Source organism: Acomys minous (assembly GCF_964271855.1).
Source record: "Acomys minous genome assembly, chromosome: 14".
Lineage (NCBI taxonomy): Eukaryota > Metazoa > Chordata > Mammalia > Rodentia > Muridae > Acomys > Acomys minous.
In genome coordinates, this window is record NC_140496.1 from 90,721,086 (window position 1) to 90,738,039 (window position 16,954).

Here is a 16,954-nt window from a genome sequence, read left to right on the forward strand (position 1 = left end):
ATTTCCCCAAGATTTTCACTCAAAAAACCAAACCAAACCAAACCAAAAAACATCAAGGTTTGAAAAAATACTGATAAATAGAATCCAGGAATATCTTTGTTTAATTTTTCATTCTAAGATATTAGGTGATAGCTTAAGTTATTAAACATTTTTCATATTTGCTTTATGTTACTTTTATTTATTTATTATTTTTTATTTTTTGCTTTATGTTACTTTTAATTAATGTGTGTATATATGTGGGCACATGACCTGGAGTTCAGGGCACTTGCTGAGGCCAGAGGAAGGTGTTGGACACCCCCTTGCAGTTGAAATTATTGATGGTTGTGAGCCAATCAGCATGGGTTCTGGGAACTGAACTTGGGTCCTCTGCAAGAGCAACACGCTCTTAACCACTGAGCCATCTATATAGGCCTCTAATTTCTCATATTTTTAATGAGAATATGTTATAATTATTAATTTTTAATAATTATAAAGAGGATCTGGCAAAATTTCCAGAAACAGTAGGCGGTAAATGTTTTAGGCTTTCGGGGCCAACTTGCAAAACTGAGGATATGATGTCCATGCTTTGAGAAGACAAATTCCCAGAATTAAAAATATAGTAATAATTATAATTACCATGAGTCTAAGCAGGTTGGCTAATGAGAAGAGTTGAGTTCTATTTTTGAAAAATAGCATTTTGCTTAATTGGCATCCAAGTTAATGTTCCCCATCAGAAATTGATTAGAAACGTACATCTGTATAGACACTTCTTAACTTGTGAGCTGCACAAACACAGCGGGTGGGGCTTTGATTCATGGGCCTGTCAAGTGACAAAGTTATGAAAGACAAAGCTGCTATCAAGCTGAAAGAAGTTTAGCCTGAAACTCTCTGTGCTACTGGGTGATAATTTTTGGCTCAAAACAGTTCCCAAATATAGTGAGCCACATGCTGGATAGATGTAGAGCCGAACGTGACTGTAGCCAAGCAACTGGAATCTGGTTGTGGGTCCTCAGCCAATTGCAGCAGCAAGGCTTGAGCCAGTCACAAGCTGTATCCAGGGAAGGCAATGGCTCCTCATTCCGTGCTTACTGTATCAAGCATGCTGACTGTAGCCAGGTAGGCTGTGTGTCTCCTCCTTTTTATTTTATTTTTTAAAGTTTATTTTTTGAGACGGGACCTCTCTGTGTAGTCCTGGCTTTCCGAAATCTGCCTCCTGAGTGCTGGGAATTAAAGGTATGTGTCACTACCACCTTTTTTATTTTTAACTTTTTAAAAACTGTTGAGATTATAATATAATACAGCATCTCCCACCCCAAGGCCTCTGACACACCCCTCGCATGTACCCTACCCCTCATTCAAACTCATGGCCTCCTTTCTCATTAATTGTTATTGCATGTTTATATGTACATGGATATGCATATATGTACAGACCTACTCAGTCTATACGATGCTACTTGTATGCATGTTTTCAGGGCTGACCGTTCTGCACTGACAACCAATTGGCTCGTTCTTCCTTTGCGTTGCTAGAGCTATCTTTATAGAGCTATGGCCAGTGTGGGGCACTCTGAGGCATCTTTGGTCTGCAGTGCTAGCCTGTTTCTAGAACCTTCTATTTGATTTGAAATGTAATTCATTTGTTTAGGGCAGAGTCTTCCAGTGTGTGTCTGGAATTCACTATGTAGCCCGGGTTGGCCCTGACTTCACAGTGTTGTTTCTCACAGTAGCGCGTGCTCTCCTCGTGGTGAGAGCACCATTGTGAACCCTTATGGGGAGTAAGAAGGTAAGGTGGAGACACCCTCAAATTAAGCAGTGGCAGTCTGCATAAATATGCTCCTAAATTAATTAGCATCATTTCTCATGAATTTCTCCACATTTGATTAATGTATTGAGCTCAGTAAAGTTGCTTAGCCCAAATTAAGGATCTCTGGCAAATTATATATAATAGGTCATCATTTGGAGCCCTGTTCTGGAATAAGCTTCATCAGAAAAGCAGTGATTAGGAGGCTATTTGTTTATTTATTTATTATTGAAGATGGATTTTTTAAAAAAGACAATAAATTCTGGTCATGGTTTTCCTCTCTCAATTTCTTCCAGATTCTCTCCACTTCCTCACCCACCTAAATCCACACAACTTCTCTCCCTCCCTCCCTCCCTCCCTCTCTCTCTCTCTCTCTCTCATTAGGATACAAACAGGAATCTAAGATGAAATAATATTAAATTAGATAAAATAAAAACAACCAAAGAGAAGACTCAAGAAAACAAAACAAAACACAACAAAAAGCTCAAGAAAGACATATAGACACAGAGACATAGGCCTTAGGGTATTTTGTTTTACAATGACAACACTGGGGCATCTTATCACTGCTATTATTTTGATAATGTTTTTCTGTTTGCAGGTGGAATTACAATTCCCAGTCTGGATAAAGTTTTTAGTAAAAGAGAAAATAAAAAAAATCCTCAGCAGGAGTCTTTTTTCAGAAAGGAATTTGTCAAAACGTGTCTAGAAAGTTAAAAACGGTGTATACATTCTTTGTTTGACCTAGTAATTTCACTTCTAGGAATTTAAACCCAGCGAGGATTATATCAAGAGTATTTGAAAGCAAGGCTATTCATTGTTCATCATAGTGAAAATTTGTGCACATTGTAACTGCTTGATAGTGGTGTTATCAGCAATAGAAATTACTATAAACAAAGCGGGGACTGTTATGGGTCCATTCTGAGTTTTTATGGATATTTGTGGACAAGTGAAACTGTTCACAATATACTCACGAAACTGTTTAAGAAATTAAGCATTAAACATTCTGCTATTAAACATACTGCCATTCTCTTATGGCATAAAAATACATGCAATGATTCATATGGAAAACAAGATGAAAAACTGCATACTAAAATATGAGCAGTACTTATTTGGGGGTTGGGAATGGGGACCACCATTTTTAGCACTGTGATAATAAGTAATATTTCATGAACTCTTAGCAAGGTAGTCTGGGAATACTTTACATACATAATCTCCCATAATCCTTACTCTAATACTGTCAAGCCTCCCCTTCCCCAATAGAGATGACTGGCTGTGGTTTGGAGGCCCATTTTCACAGAAAGTATGAACATCTGTCTGATTCCAGAATTTGTAGGGCTGTCTTCTATCCTGGATAAGTTCTCTTACTTTCTTCTTGTAATTTATTATTATTTTTTTTGCTCTAGCTCCTAAATATTTATGCAGTTTTTAGTTGAAAATGAGGACCCTGGTAGACATACACTAACTCCAAAGTGGCCTGCAGCTTTAATCGTCCTGCGCTCCTGACACTCTCCCGCGCTTCCATGAAGACGAGGGAGCTTAGAAACCATTGCTGCTGTCAAGAAGCGGCTCACCTTTTGCCTTAGTACTACGACCTCACTCCCTAAACTTGCCTTCTCCAGCGTGGAGAACGGTCATGTGCACCTTTAAGGCAAATTCCTTGGTTTGGAGAGACAGTCTGACTCTAATAGCTGTTTAGAACCGAGGCATGAAGGGAGGGAATGCGCACTGGTTGTTGGTCAAGGGGAAGGGTTAGTTCCAGAGGATTCTGACTAATTCAAATGAAAATCCCGAGTGCTTACTTGGATAAGAGCATGCCGCCTACGAATAATCACCTGGATTTAAAACCCATGCTACCTTTATTTTTTTCCTGGAGTGCTAAGGCTATGGATGCTATAACACGATGGCTATTAAAGGAGGACATTTTCTGTTCCTTGAATGAGATGAAATTGTCCTCTGCTGCTCAATGGCTCTTTAGGATAATGAGGTCTGTCCCAAAGGTCTGCGATCTTCGGTTTATGTGATTACTGGGTTATAGTGCAGAGCCAGCATCGATTGCCCCGCTCCCCCACCCCCCACCCCGGACCCTCCTACCCCGCCCATGGTTCATCACCGCCCCGCCCCCCACCCTCCTACCCCGCCCATGGTTCATCACCGCCCGGCCCCAGCTCTTTGGAAACAGAACCTAGGATTTAAGGGGAATCATAGTTTCCTTCCTCCCTTCTTCTCCTCCCTCTCTCCCTTTCTCCCTCCTTCCCTTTCTTCCTACATTCCTTCTTCATACTTCTTTCTTTCTTTTCTTCTCTCCTTTCCTCCTTCCTTCCTGCCCTTCCTCATTTTTAATTTTCTTTTGTTGTTGTTGTTGTTTCTTTCTTTGGATGTATGTTCTCAGTCTGGAGACCATGGTGACTCACAATTTGCTGTGTTGAACTGATGGTGATCCTCCTGCCTCAGCCTCTTAACTACTATTAGGCATGTGCTAACACAACCACCTGCATGGTTGTATTGAGAGCTATTAAAAATAGCCTGTCGTGAAATAGTCTCAAACCACAGACACATGGGTAGGGACACATACAGCTATTACAAGAAGAACAGGAAATATCCCAAACAATAGAGAGTTCAAAGTGGTTAGTTATAAAGTGGATGTGACAATCCTGGCCACTCTGGCTGCTGATGCATGAGGAGCAACAGTTCAAGGCCTACCTGGGCTACATAACAAGCTCATGCTATTCCAAGGCAGTGTGATGAGACCCTGTCTCAAAATAACATTAATAAACAGAGTGAGGATGTAGGTCATTGTTTGTATGCATGTCTAGAATGTGTTTAGTTCTCAGTATGAAAAAAAAAGTCATTATAAGGAGGTATCCAAGTTTTGATTGAAAATGTAAAGGTTAAAAAAAATTTTTTTTATTGTTTAATGTTGTAGTAGGGCTAATCATATTATACAGCAAAAAAAAAAAAAGGATAAAATTCAACTATAGTAACTGGGGACAGAGTAGAAATAGATACTATATAAATAATAGTAGCTGTCTCTTATTTTTAGTTGCCATCCATGCATCCATTCACGTAGCAAATAGTCATTGCATTCCTCAGGTACTGAAGTTAAAGCTGGGCAGACCCACTCTGCTTTGACAGAACCTAGTTTTCCTGAGGTTGCTAGAGGTCTTGTAATGTCATGTGCACCTGGTTGTCCTACGTAAGTCACAAGGATGTACTCTCCTACCCATCTTCTACAGACATCAGATTATGGTGACCTTGAAAATGAAAGGGTCATAAGACGTAAAGAGTCATTTTCCTGGCAATGCAAAATTCAGACTGTCTCATACTTTGGAAACACTCCCATGTCACCAATTCTGACCAATGGGGATTATTATTTGGACAATTACTAACTTTTATGTTTTTAAACTTTTTATATTTTATTTTATTTTTTATATTCTGGGATTGAACCCAGGGTCTTACACTTACTGATGAGCTGTAGACCTTTCCATATTATTATTACTCTTGTTATATTTTTGGGTTGGCTAGAAAGTTGCCTCAGCCTCCTCAGGGCTGAAATTACAGGCATATGACACGAAACCCAGATTCTTTTCATATTATTTCTTAATTTTTCTAGAGTTGGAACCAAATGCTGACAAGGCAGAACCAGCTCTTTTCTGAAATTTGTCTGAGATCATAGAAGGACACTTACTGCTTGATTTTTCTTTGTTTCAGCAAAGAAATTTTCCAATTCATTGTATGTGCTTTATATAAAATAGCATTAAACAAAAGAGTAATTTCAAAGGCAATACTTTTAACAAGAATTGAGAACATGGTGTTGCCATCCCTACTGATAAGAGCATTTTTGTTATCAACCCTTCAAAATCCCAAGCTGGAAGTAGCAATTTCCCTCAGCAATTTGTTCTTGATCCTCATCTGGCTGAGTGTCAAAGTGATCCTGGCTGCTTGTCTTTGGGTTCTTTTAAGTTAATTTCGACATTAGACATAATTAGTCTCTGATTTTGCAGCCTTTATTCTTTCAGGGAAGGCAAACTTTTAAATTTTTTATCCTCTTAGGATAGCTGGTTGTGTCTGAGACTGAAACTGACTTTGTGCACAGACAGGCTCCAACAGACACGGAGAGCCCTTAAAATGCCCTAACCCAAACCCTTACACGCCAGATGGGATGCTGAATAAAGTATGATGATTGTGGAAAAATCAAATGTTTATGGTGACCAAGGAGGATAAGGGGTATTCAAACAATATCTGTTCAGAAAGATGCTTTTCTGTCTCAATTCCCCATCCCAAGTGACAAAATTATTTATTTATTTTTGTAGGTAGGGGAAAAGGAGAGGTCTGGGCGCTCCCCTCTTCACCTGCTGGTTTTGAACTTTAATGCAAAATAATCCTAGTGCCCATATGACATAGGCTGGAATGCCATCACCTTTATTTTATTATCTTAGGTTTACTCCTGGCTTCAGAAGCAATGCAAACTACAATTATCTTGGGGGACGCAATGGCCAAAGGCTCGCCAAGATTCATATGCTCATATTACAGTCCCTGAAAGGAAGCCTCTCTTGTACCTCCCCGGCAGAACTCTTGCAGACCCTTATGCCTCACAGGCCAGTGTAGCAAAGGGTCCCAGGGAGATTTTGAACTCTGAGCTCTCCATGGGGCTTTGAGTCTACCGTGTACAAGCCAGTGGCTTCTTTTAGCACTGCAAGGAAGACACAGTCTAGATAACCAACACAGCAGAAGAATGAGTGGTGTGGCATGCTGCGTTCTTCCCAGAGATATTTTTTGTCATGTTAATGTTATAAATTCTGGTGAAAGTATTTTTTTTTTCCTCTTAGGCTTGTTAAAAATTTTCTTACATCCAGTGCTCTGATATTTCTTCACTTTCATAATACGTTCATAAAACTCATTATCCCTAGATACAGTCAGATGTGTTTAAAACGATTCAGTATAGAATTTGGCGTGCTGTAATGACACTGCCTGGAGGCAGCTGTGTTTTTAGAATGACGGCCTAAAAGTTCCAGACTTACAAGTGAAGCAGGGAAAGAAAAGTTTATAGGCTTTTGAAAGAGAAAAGAACCGTGAGCGAATGTCTCCATTTCTTCGAGCCGTGACACCCGCAGCATTTACATCTTCATTTCTTTAGGAGTGCCTTTCCTGGGAGGTGGAAAGGACCAGAAAAGCAGAAAGATGGTATCGCCAGTGGGAGCAATGACATCCCTCCCCTCCTTTATCAACCTTAAGGCACGTCAAAGTCTCAAGCAAGTGGAGGTAAGATGTGTGAGCCATGAGAAAGCGAAGAAGTCTTTTTTAGTGGTGGCGGGAGGATGGTTGTCTGAGAAATGCAGATCACTTAGCTTTTTATTAATGCCAAGGATATATTCTTTTTCTCATTTGAAACACCGACCAGAAACTGATAGGTGTTCAGAACATGCAGTAAGACAGTAAAACTCATGACATGTGACAAATCGGAGATAATACAAACTATAGGTGTTTCTAGGATTTTTATAAAGTGACCTGAACAGAGCTATGAAGCCATTTCTTGTCTAATTTGAGTATTATCTCCCTTCCTACTAACAAATTATGTATAGTACCATATGATTATATTATATTAATCATATTGTGTATGCCATAGGCTTTTGCACTGGAATTACTTTTGCTTTGAGTTTTTTTTTTTTTAAAGTCTGTCTTTGTTATAAAAGAGAAACTCTAAAGTTCAACATCAAGGATAATTTCCTCTGAGTTGTTCTCAGTGCAATTAATAAACTGAGAAAACATACCAGCCTGGATTGGATCACACAGATTTTTATGCCACGGAGGATGGAAGTTGGCAAGAGTGAGGACTTTAAAAATTATAGCTCCTTTTTCTTATAAGGTTTAAGACCAAAGACTGGTATATCTGCAACTAGCCCTGTGAAGAGCCATCTTGAGTAGCCAAGGTAGTTATCACAACTCAGCACGCTTTAGGGAGATGACGAGGAGAGATGCAGGTGTTACAGATGCATCTCTCTGTGTAGAGTACTTGTTTACTGTACCAGAATGTCTTCAGTCTCCTTCCCCCTTTCCGTCTTGGTATCTCCTAAACTCTTTTCTACTTTTGATATTTTATGAGTATGGGTGTTACGCCTGCATGTATGTCTATGCACCACCTACGTGCAGTGTCCGTGGAGGCCAGAAGAGAGAGTCAGCTCCCTTGGCGCTGGAGTTACAGATGGTTGTGTGGTGTCCTGCTGGGTACCAAATTCTGCTCCCCTTGAAGAGAAACCAGTGCTCCTAACTGCTGAGTCATCTTTCCAGCTCCTAAGGTCTATTTCTAGTTCAGATGCCTCTAAGCTTAAGTAAGTTGACAGGATTTCTCTGTTCAAAATCTTCCCCTAGTTTTTCTATATTTCACTGAAATAAAATTCAAAGATTATGACATGGAAACCGAGGAAAGAACTCAGCAGGTAAGAGGGCTTGCAGTGCAAGCACGGGACCTGTGTTTACATGCCTGGAACCCAAGGGGAAAGCTGAGTATGCCTATGTGGCACCTGTAACCCTGGATGGGAAGACAGGAAGATAGATAGATGGCTGGGGCTTGTTGGCCTCCAGCCTAGCTGCATTCCAGGTTCAGAGAGGGACCTAGTCTCATCACCACTACATGTCTATACACAACACACACACACACACACACACACACACACACACACACAGAGAGAGAGAGAGAGAGAGAGAGAGAGAGAGAGAGAGAGAGAGAGAGAGAACAAAATATATATATATATAAAATTTAAATGGGCCAGGCTACATCTTCTTCTACTAGAATTTTACCTATGTACCTCTCTCCCCCTTGGCAATCTATTTCCAGTTACTCCTGGCCTCAGCATTTATGCCTTTGGGTTTTGGCACTTGATATTTCCTTTGACACAAGCTGTGTCTCACCAGGTATTTGTAAGGTGTGGCTCCTTATGTGTTCAGGTTTTCAATCACACACAGCCTTCTTTATGAGATCTGTCCGTAGAAGTTATTTAAACTGCAAGCTACTGTGGCTTTCTATTTTTCTATTGTTCTTCTTACCATTTGACATTGTAGAATTCTCGCCGACCTGTTTTTCTTCCCTCTACACTGGCCTGAGCATTGAATTCTTTACCTCCAATAGACCACTGCCTATGTTTTAGTTAGCAATACAATAGCTACTTAATAAATTTTTGAATATGAAATGCATGGAAAAATGGATGGTCTCAAACTTGGACAATGTTTCAGAGTGTAGGAAATGAAATAGCATTAGGTTTCTGTCTTTTAACATAAAAACCAGCTTGAATAAAAAGTAAATGGTACTGTTTTATGATTAAATTAGATAGTTATTATAATTGGTAAGGTGATATAGGAAATTAAATAAAATCAATCAAGCCAAAGTTTATACTTGTCTTTGTTACTTTCGAATTATTTTTCAAAGTAGATTTTTGTTTCCTCTCACTTTGGTGTTTTTAATCCTTCCCCCTTACTTCACTTTGGCCTCGAAATGGATTATCTCTCTAAGTCATCTGTCTATATGAAGATGGGCTCTGTCATATTTATAAATAATCTTTTGAATGTCAACAGAAGCAGGCTGAAGAAAAGTTAGTGTAAGTTAGTATTTTTAGTGACTCCCGAGCTCTCACAAGTGCTTTTGAACTGCAGGGTGCCCAAGAACCCTGGGAGCTACCACACAGCGTCTCCTGCTTTATTACAGGCTCACCCTGTGGAGCTGCTGCAGACCTGACCCCTGATGCTTGTTTAACAATGCCTCCGGGATTCTGCAGCAGGAGCTCAGAGGCCCTTGCTTTGAGACTCGCTGCTCTGATCTTTCAAAAGATGTTCAGTGTCTTTCCTAGAAACCCAGCAGAGGTTCATAGGAAGGAGACAAAGATCAGATTTCATTCCTGCGGATGCCAATTACCTCACTCCCAATTGTGGCTTGGCTGAAAATTGTCCACCCTCCCCAGGGTCCCATTCTGTGCAGAGACTTACCAGAGAAAAGGAGAGGAGAAAAAATAATTTCAACTAAGCCCTGCTTGGTCAATATTAACCCGTCACTCTTACCGTAAAACAGATCTAAGGACAGTCCACATAACTGTGCGTAGTTAGAGTCAACCCAGGGGCACGTTTGCTGACCTGCCATCATCCAGCCTACAGATGTCCTCAGTTTTTATCTTAAGATTTTTGTTTCCTCTTTTCTTTCTTTATCCTAAGAGAATCAGGTGATTAAAGGGGTCAGAATATGGCGCTATGTTACCATGGAGACTGGAAGTTACTGAGCTCCAGTGCCGGCTGCTTCCTCTCTCTAACCAGCTGTATGTAGTTCTAGCAGAGTAAAGGATTTCTGTTAAGTGGCAATATGAACCTCAAGAATTGTTTCCTTTAGCATGTGAGGAAGGAGAACCACTATTGCCGTGATCCTGAGACACAGTGCCAAATACAAGCTGAGGTTTGCATGCTTAAATTTCCTGTCACTATTATAGTTCATCTCTGGTCTCTCTCTCTCTCTCTCTCTCTCTCTCTCTCTCTCTCTCTCTCTCTCTCTCTCTCTCTGTGTGTGTGTGTGTGTGTGTGTGTGTGTGTATGTGTCTGTCTTTCCTTTTAAGCATCTTGCAACCATGAGAAATGGGGCATGGTGTGCTTTCAGTGCAGTTAGTTGCTGCTGTTTGAGAAGCACTTACAGTGTATTATAAAATGGCACAGTGGTTAAGAGCACTGCCTGCTCTTCCAAAGGACCCGAGTTCAATTCCCAGCGCCCGCATGGCAGTTCACAGCTATCTGTAACTCCAAGATCTGATGCCCTCACACCAATGAACATAAATTAAAATTAAAATAAAATATTTAAAAAAATTCTACTGACCCCTCTGAATACGATACTATGCCCAGGCTGACTGTGTTTCACCCATACCACATTATTTGTCTCTCCCATTCATATTATGGAGTCAATTCTATTATTTCTACTTTATAGGTAGACGTATTATTTAATCTATTACTGTGTTGAAACCGCAGACCAAGGCAACTTGTAGAAGGAAGGGTTCATGGGAGCTATGGATCTAAAGGGTTAGAGTCCCCAGTGGCAGAGTGGAAATAGGAGGGGTGGGGTGGGTGATGAGCCAAGGGGGGGGGAGCTAGAGCAGCAGCTGAGAGCTCACATTGCAAACCATAAACAAGAAGGTTAGAGAACAAAATTGAAATGGCATAAGTCTCTAAACCCACCCCCATCATTTAAGTGATCAGCATACCGTGTGGTATGCAAAAGAGAGCTTAGCTAACTAACCGTGGGGGCCTCCTATGCTCCTTATGTGCTGAAGACAGCCTGTAAATGTGAAATTGTTAATGCCTCAGCAGACTGCTGTCCTAGTCACTGTTCTATTGCTGTCAAGAGGCACTATGCCAGCTCTGATAAGAGAAAGCATTTAATTGGGGGGGGAGGCTTGTTTACAGTTTCAGAGGTTTAGGTAATTTTTATCATGACGGGGATCCTGGCAGCACACAGGCAGACATGGTGCTGGAGAAATAGTTGAGAGTTCTACATCTGGATCTCCAGGTAGCAGGCAAAGAAAGAGCCACTGGGACTGGCTTGGGCTTTTGAAACCTCAAAGTCCTCCCAGCCCCCCATGACTCACTTTCTCTAACAAGGCCACACCTCCTAATCCCTCTCAAGTAGTGCCACTCCCTAATGACCAAGCATTCAAATCTATGAGCCCACAGAGGCCATTCTTATTCAAACCACCATAACTGCTTAGCCCCTGGTGGAGGTCAGCATAACAGACAGATGCTTTAACTCTCCTGCGTCAAGTGCATAATTCTAGAAGTCATTCTGTATGCTTCTTGGAGGTATCAGTAGAATCCATGTTCATTCTAGACGGATCTGTCACTGACTTTGGTAATTCACCTTACACCACCAGGGCTTGTGCTTCCATATATGGTCCTCTACACACACACACACACACACACACACACACACACACACACACACACACACACACGGACCTCTGGCTTTTTAGGGTGAGACCATACTTGGGTTTCTGCTCTAGACTCTGCTTATAGGAATATCTAAACTAGGAAGCAGAGTGCCCCATGAAAAGTCAGAAGTCAAAAGTCAAAAGTTATGGTAGTAACACTGTAATCACAAAGCACTGACTGAGCCTACGTAGTCAAAACATCCTCATGTGTATATGAATCCTGGCTCTTTTATCTGACTATCTTACATTACTGTCACTCAGTCAGATAACCGGAAAGTCAATCATCTAAATGGGAAAAATAATATTACCTCATAGGACTGGTGGTTATGGGATGCTTAGGAAGCTGCTGTACCACTCATGGTGAGGGCTTTGAGTCTTGCCCCAGGCTTGGGCTTCCTCTATGACACCATGATGGGCAGTGTTAAGCAGGGGAGGGGAACGGATGGGAGACAGTCATGAAGGTACATGCATGGGCAAAGAGGACTCAAAGCACACACTTTCTCTTTGGAGGGAATAAGATCAACTAGGTGTTGGTTAGAGGCTTATGTTCATGCCAATATAATTATAAGGAATTCTCTTGACAGGATCTTCTTTTCTTTATTTCTCTTGGAGGAGAAAATTACAAATCTCTTGGTATAAGTCGAGAAATGTGGTACTCCCCAAAACAGTCATAAGCATCTGTGTAAATCATCCTTCCATTTATTAACATGCTTCTACTATATTAAATGTATGTGTCTTTCTTATAAAGAGATGACACAATGAACAGGAACTGAATGTTGGTGAGCGTGGGATGGATCTAGCGTTGCCTTGGAAACAGTGGGAACTACAAGTTAGTAAAGAGAAACTGCTTATTCAGAAAGTCTCGAAATTGCCCCTTAAGGCCATTTGACAGCATAAGTGAACTTCTTTACCATACCTAGAGGCCTGTGCCTACTCCCAACTCTAAATTCTTAGTAAGAAGACAGAAAAAATATCTTGAGTATTTAGCTTTGTGACCGTAAAGATAACATAAGTCATCAAAGTGAAGACTTCATAAACATTTTCCGCTAAAGGCTTTTGGTATGAAGAAAAATTTGCATACATAATCTTGGATGTATAGGAATATAAAGCAAGCAAATAGGTCAAACATTAATCATAAATAAATTAAAGACATATAAATCAAGAATAAATAAAAAAAATTAAATTTAAAACTGTTTTGCTATAATATGCTTTTACCATTTATTGAAAACAAAAGCAAATTTGCATACTAATAGGATGTATATGCTTGTTTATTTTTATGTAAGGAATTAAATCTTGGCTGAATATTTTGCACTGAATATGTAAAGCATCTTTAACATTTTTCATAGTTTACTGCTATTTACGTTTTATACTTTGTCAATGCTCACAATACTGCTTTGAATAAATATATACTACCAGGTAGGGGTGTGTTTGAGGCCACGGTAGCAGTTGTTGGAAATTTTGGTCTAATTTCAACTTCAAATTCATTTAAGCATATATATTTGGTGAAACCTAAATCTGAACTCAAGTAGCAAGTTTTAAAAGCAAACATTTAATGCAACAGAATCTGAAGATACACTGATTTGGTACTTATATACTGAGAGTGGTGTCAGGAAAATATCAAAGTGTGTTTTTTACAATTAAACCATTACACTTCTACAATAACAAACATTTTTGTATGTCTAATAACACACCGTGATTCACGGAATATAATAGCTTTCAACATGAGCTGAGGTGTTTCAGGCATTTGGTGCTATTTGCTGGTGTGATGGCATGTATGATGCCGTGTCCCTGTTGGGTGCTCAGAGCCATGGCTGCAGCCAAGTCATACGATGGCACATGGGAAGCTGCGGGAAACTTTGGATTAGTTACACACTCGGTTTTGAATTGGTTCTTGGATGTAGATTCAGAAGCTTTAGATTTCTCATGACCCTCACCTGCAGTTACCTTGACTCCATAAGGTGCTGTACCAACCTGTAGTTCAAGAAGCTGTGGTGTGAGCTGCATTTCTTCCTCCCACTCTCACAAACTGCCAGACACACACTGAGAGTGGCAACACTACTAATTTACACATTAGTTCTTCCCACCCTTACGGGTGCGCATGCTCTTTGACCCATATCGTGTTATAAGACAAACAGGCTTAGCTGTATACTCTCCTGGTGTCACAGAGGGAAAAAATGGCACACAGGAACATTATCCCCAATGTGTAATTAGTAATTAATCAAAATGAGACCTGATTCTCAAAGTCCTGCTTATGAAACTTTCTCTTTTCTAAGGAACGACCCAGAGACCTTCAGGGAGGAGTAAGGAATTGGGGGCCAGTTGCTGTGGACCCTGAAACAAGTCCAGGTGGTGATGCTTGTTGGCAGCTGGGGTGCTGAGGCAAGTACACCTGTCCACATCTCTATCCTGCTGTAAGTTTCTGTTCTCATCCAATCATAAATCCTTCTTCATTAGGATATTTCTACAACACACACACACACACACACACGTGCATGCGCGCAGACATGCACACACATCCTTGTGCATGCACGCACATGCAAGTATAACGCACGCATGTGTCACTTTTTCCTCTGAATTTTTACATCACTTAGTTCTCAGAGAAACTCACACAACACTTGACCACTCTCTGTAGTCTTCCGTGGATGAGAACCTTCACTGGAGGGTTAGAAGTTCTCTGAAGGCAAGTAATAAACTTAGGCTGGGAACACTTCTGTTCCGTTTCCAGCCATGCTGCCCAAATGAAATGTTTCTGTACATCTACTGTGACACCAGGGTTCATATTTCCTCCTGTGCTGGGGCAGTAGTCTTGGTTGTCACTGCTTGCTTTGTGCATGTGGGTAGAAATGTAAGTTTAAAGTTTATGTTAGCGTCTCCCTTTCATGACCTCCTTAATCTAAGGTCCAGGAAGCAGTTACACAGATTACTAGCAGTGCCAGAGCTTGTATCCACTGCTACCTGCTCACTCATTTCCGTGCTAATGCAAATTCAGAAACAGCTATGCCTGTTAGGGTTGTAAGCTGTTTTGCTGACTCCAGCACATTGACTGCGCTGTTGCTGTGAGCATGAGATATGGGTTGTAAGGCTTAACGGAGTTAAAATGTAAAACAGCCCTTGATACATGGGAAACCTTTCTTAGAATGGCGTTTCCCGCCCTCTGCCCTGTTTCAGTCTTCCTCTGTGCTTAGGGTAGATTATTTTAACCAATACATTCATGGATGAATTATGCTATGGGTATGTACATTAAAACACTGCTGCCTAATTTGGCAGGCTTTGGGAGGCTAACAAATTAGAGAAACTGACCTCTACCCGACGTCAGCCTTGATACTTGGTGGAGGTACTGCCTTTTTGTTTTAATAAACGCTTCCAAGTTCACTCTGGGTGACTCCATTTCATAAGCCCAGGAATGAGAAGAAAAGCTTTGGATTCTCTTTGTGGGCCAGATAGTCACATTCAAATGTATCTATTACCTGAGTGGGACAGAGGTGTAACCCATGGGTCAAGAAAAAATAACCTGTATCCCACCATCACAGTAATGTGTGTGCGACAGGGTATCCAAGCCACCGTGGTACCTGGAGGAAGAAAGCAGAGTGTAGAAGGGCCAACCTATGAGTGTCCCTTTATGGTAGAGAGCAGTTCATCCTGGGCACAACAGTTACTGACACTGTGGCCTCCAACTTCTTTTCAGCTAAAATCAAAGGGCTGACAAAAATTGTTACAGCAAAATCAGCTGTCCTAAAGGATTGGCATAATGACGGAAGAGAGTGAGCTTTTAAATTATATGCTTTCTAGTGTATGAACTAATGGGTTACATTGTGACATTTTCATACATATGATTGAATTTTGCTCCCATTTGCTCTTTACTACTGTCCCGTGTATACTCTGACCCCTTCCAAGCGGGGACTTTCAAATACTCTGTCTTTTCAGATTTGGGTACACAGTACATCTTACTTTGATATTGTTTCGTTGATTTGGTATTTACAAACTCATGCATGCAACTCTCCTTCCTGTCAGGAAGACTATGCAGGGTAAGTGGTTTTGAGGAGCATTCCTGATGTTTTATAATGGAAACAGAAGGAGGAGAGTATGCCAGCCAGCCTTCCATCACCATCCTAAAATGCCTGGGACATTCAGCAAGAGGAAGGGCTTAATTTAGCCAAGAGTTTTAGAAGTCTTAGTCTATATGGTTTGGCCCTGTTGTTTTGTGCCCATAGTGAGGCAGGATACTATATAAGAGGGCATTGTGGAGGGAAAGTGCCCACCTCACAGCAGGCACAAAGAGAAACAGAGAGAGGCTGGGACAAATATCCCCTTTGAAGATACTCCCAAATGATCTTTATCCTACTGGGTCTCATGTCCTAAGTTCCACCATAGGTTAGTGACTAAGCCTGTACCACATGGATACTTTGGGGACATTCCAGACCCAATTCACAGCAGAACAATAGTGCTGTTGAAAGGTTGTGAGAAACTGAGTATAATAGTTAATGCTCTCAGAGGAACGGTGTCCATAGAAGGCATTTATGAACATTATAGAAGAGGTTTTATTCAACTGGCTTACGCAGAAAGGGGCTAAGTAGGCCTCCGATAGCCATTTTGCACACAAGAGAGATGGAGAATCCTGTACTTACTCAGCCCAAGTAGCTAGGTGTTTATGTCCCTATGCAGCTGGTGGCCTGCAAATGCTTTCAACAGCCACTGGTATGGAGAGCTATGCATAGAAAGGGTAATGGAGTCAAAATATGATAGAGGTGGAACATGGAAGAAGCTAGTAGCATACATTCACTCAGAAGAAACAGGGGCAAGCATGTCTGTTAGCATAAGTTTATTGTGTTGATTTCTGTTTCCCTCATATCTGGTTGCAAGTTTTGTTCTGAGAATCTCCTGTCTCAATGTTGGATAAACTCTGCTCCTCAGTCATCCCCTTGTATGTCAATAAAGCAGCTTACAGCCAGTTGTAGAGCTGGGGAGAGAATAGGGCTGGACTTCCTGCTAGGTAGGGGAAAAGGAGTTAGAAGAGGAAGTATGGGATTCAGCCACGGCATTCAGACACAGGAAGAAGTCCTGGAGCACTAAAGCTATAAAGTGCAAGCATCAGGATATATGCTGGGAGGAAGCCAAATTAGTTTAGAGACTTAAGAATAGAGTAATAACTGCTCAGTTCTTACGCTGTGAAGGTTATTATTAAACAAACATAAGTGTCAATTATTTGTGTGATAGATGGATTAAGGGAGAA

The 16,954-nt window shown here is 40.9% G+C and overlaps 1 long non-coding RNA gene across 1 annotated transcript; it reads left to right on the forward strand.

Annotated features, from left to right (window-relative positions):
• Positions 1-866: 866 nt before the first annotated feature.
• On the forward strand, positions 867-14,206 carry LOC311582793. Its single transcript, XR_014774240.1, has 3 exons — positions 867-1,095; positions 6,912-7,036; positions 13,998-14,206. It is a non-coding gene; the product is annotated as an uncharacterized lncRNA (long non-coding RNA).
• The last annotated feature ends 2,748 nt before the right edge of the window (positions 14,207-16,954 follow it).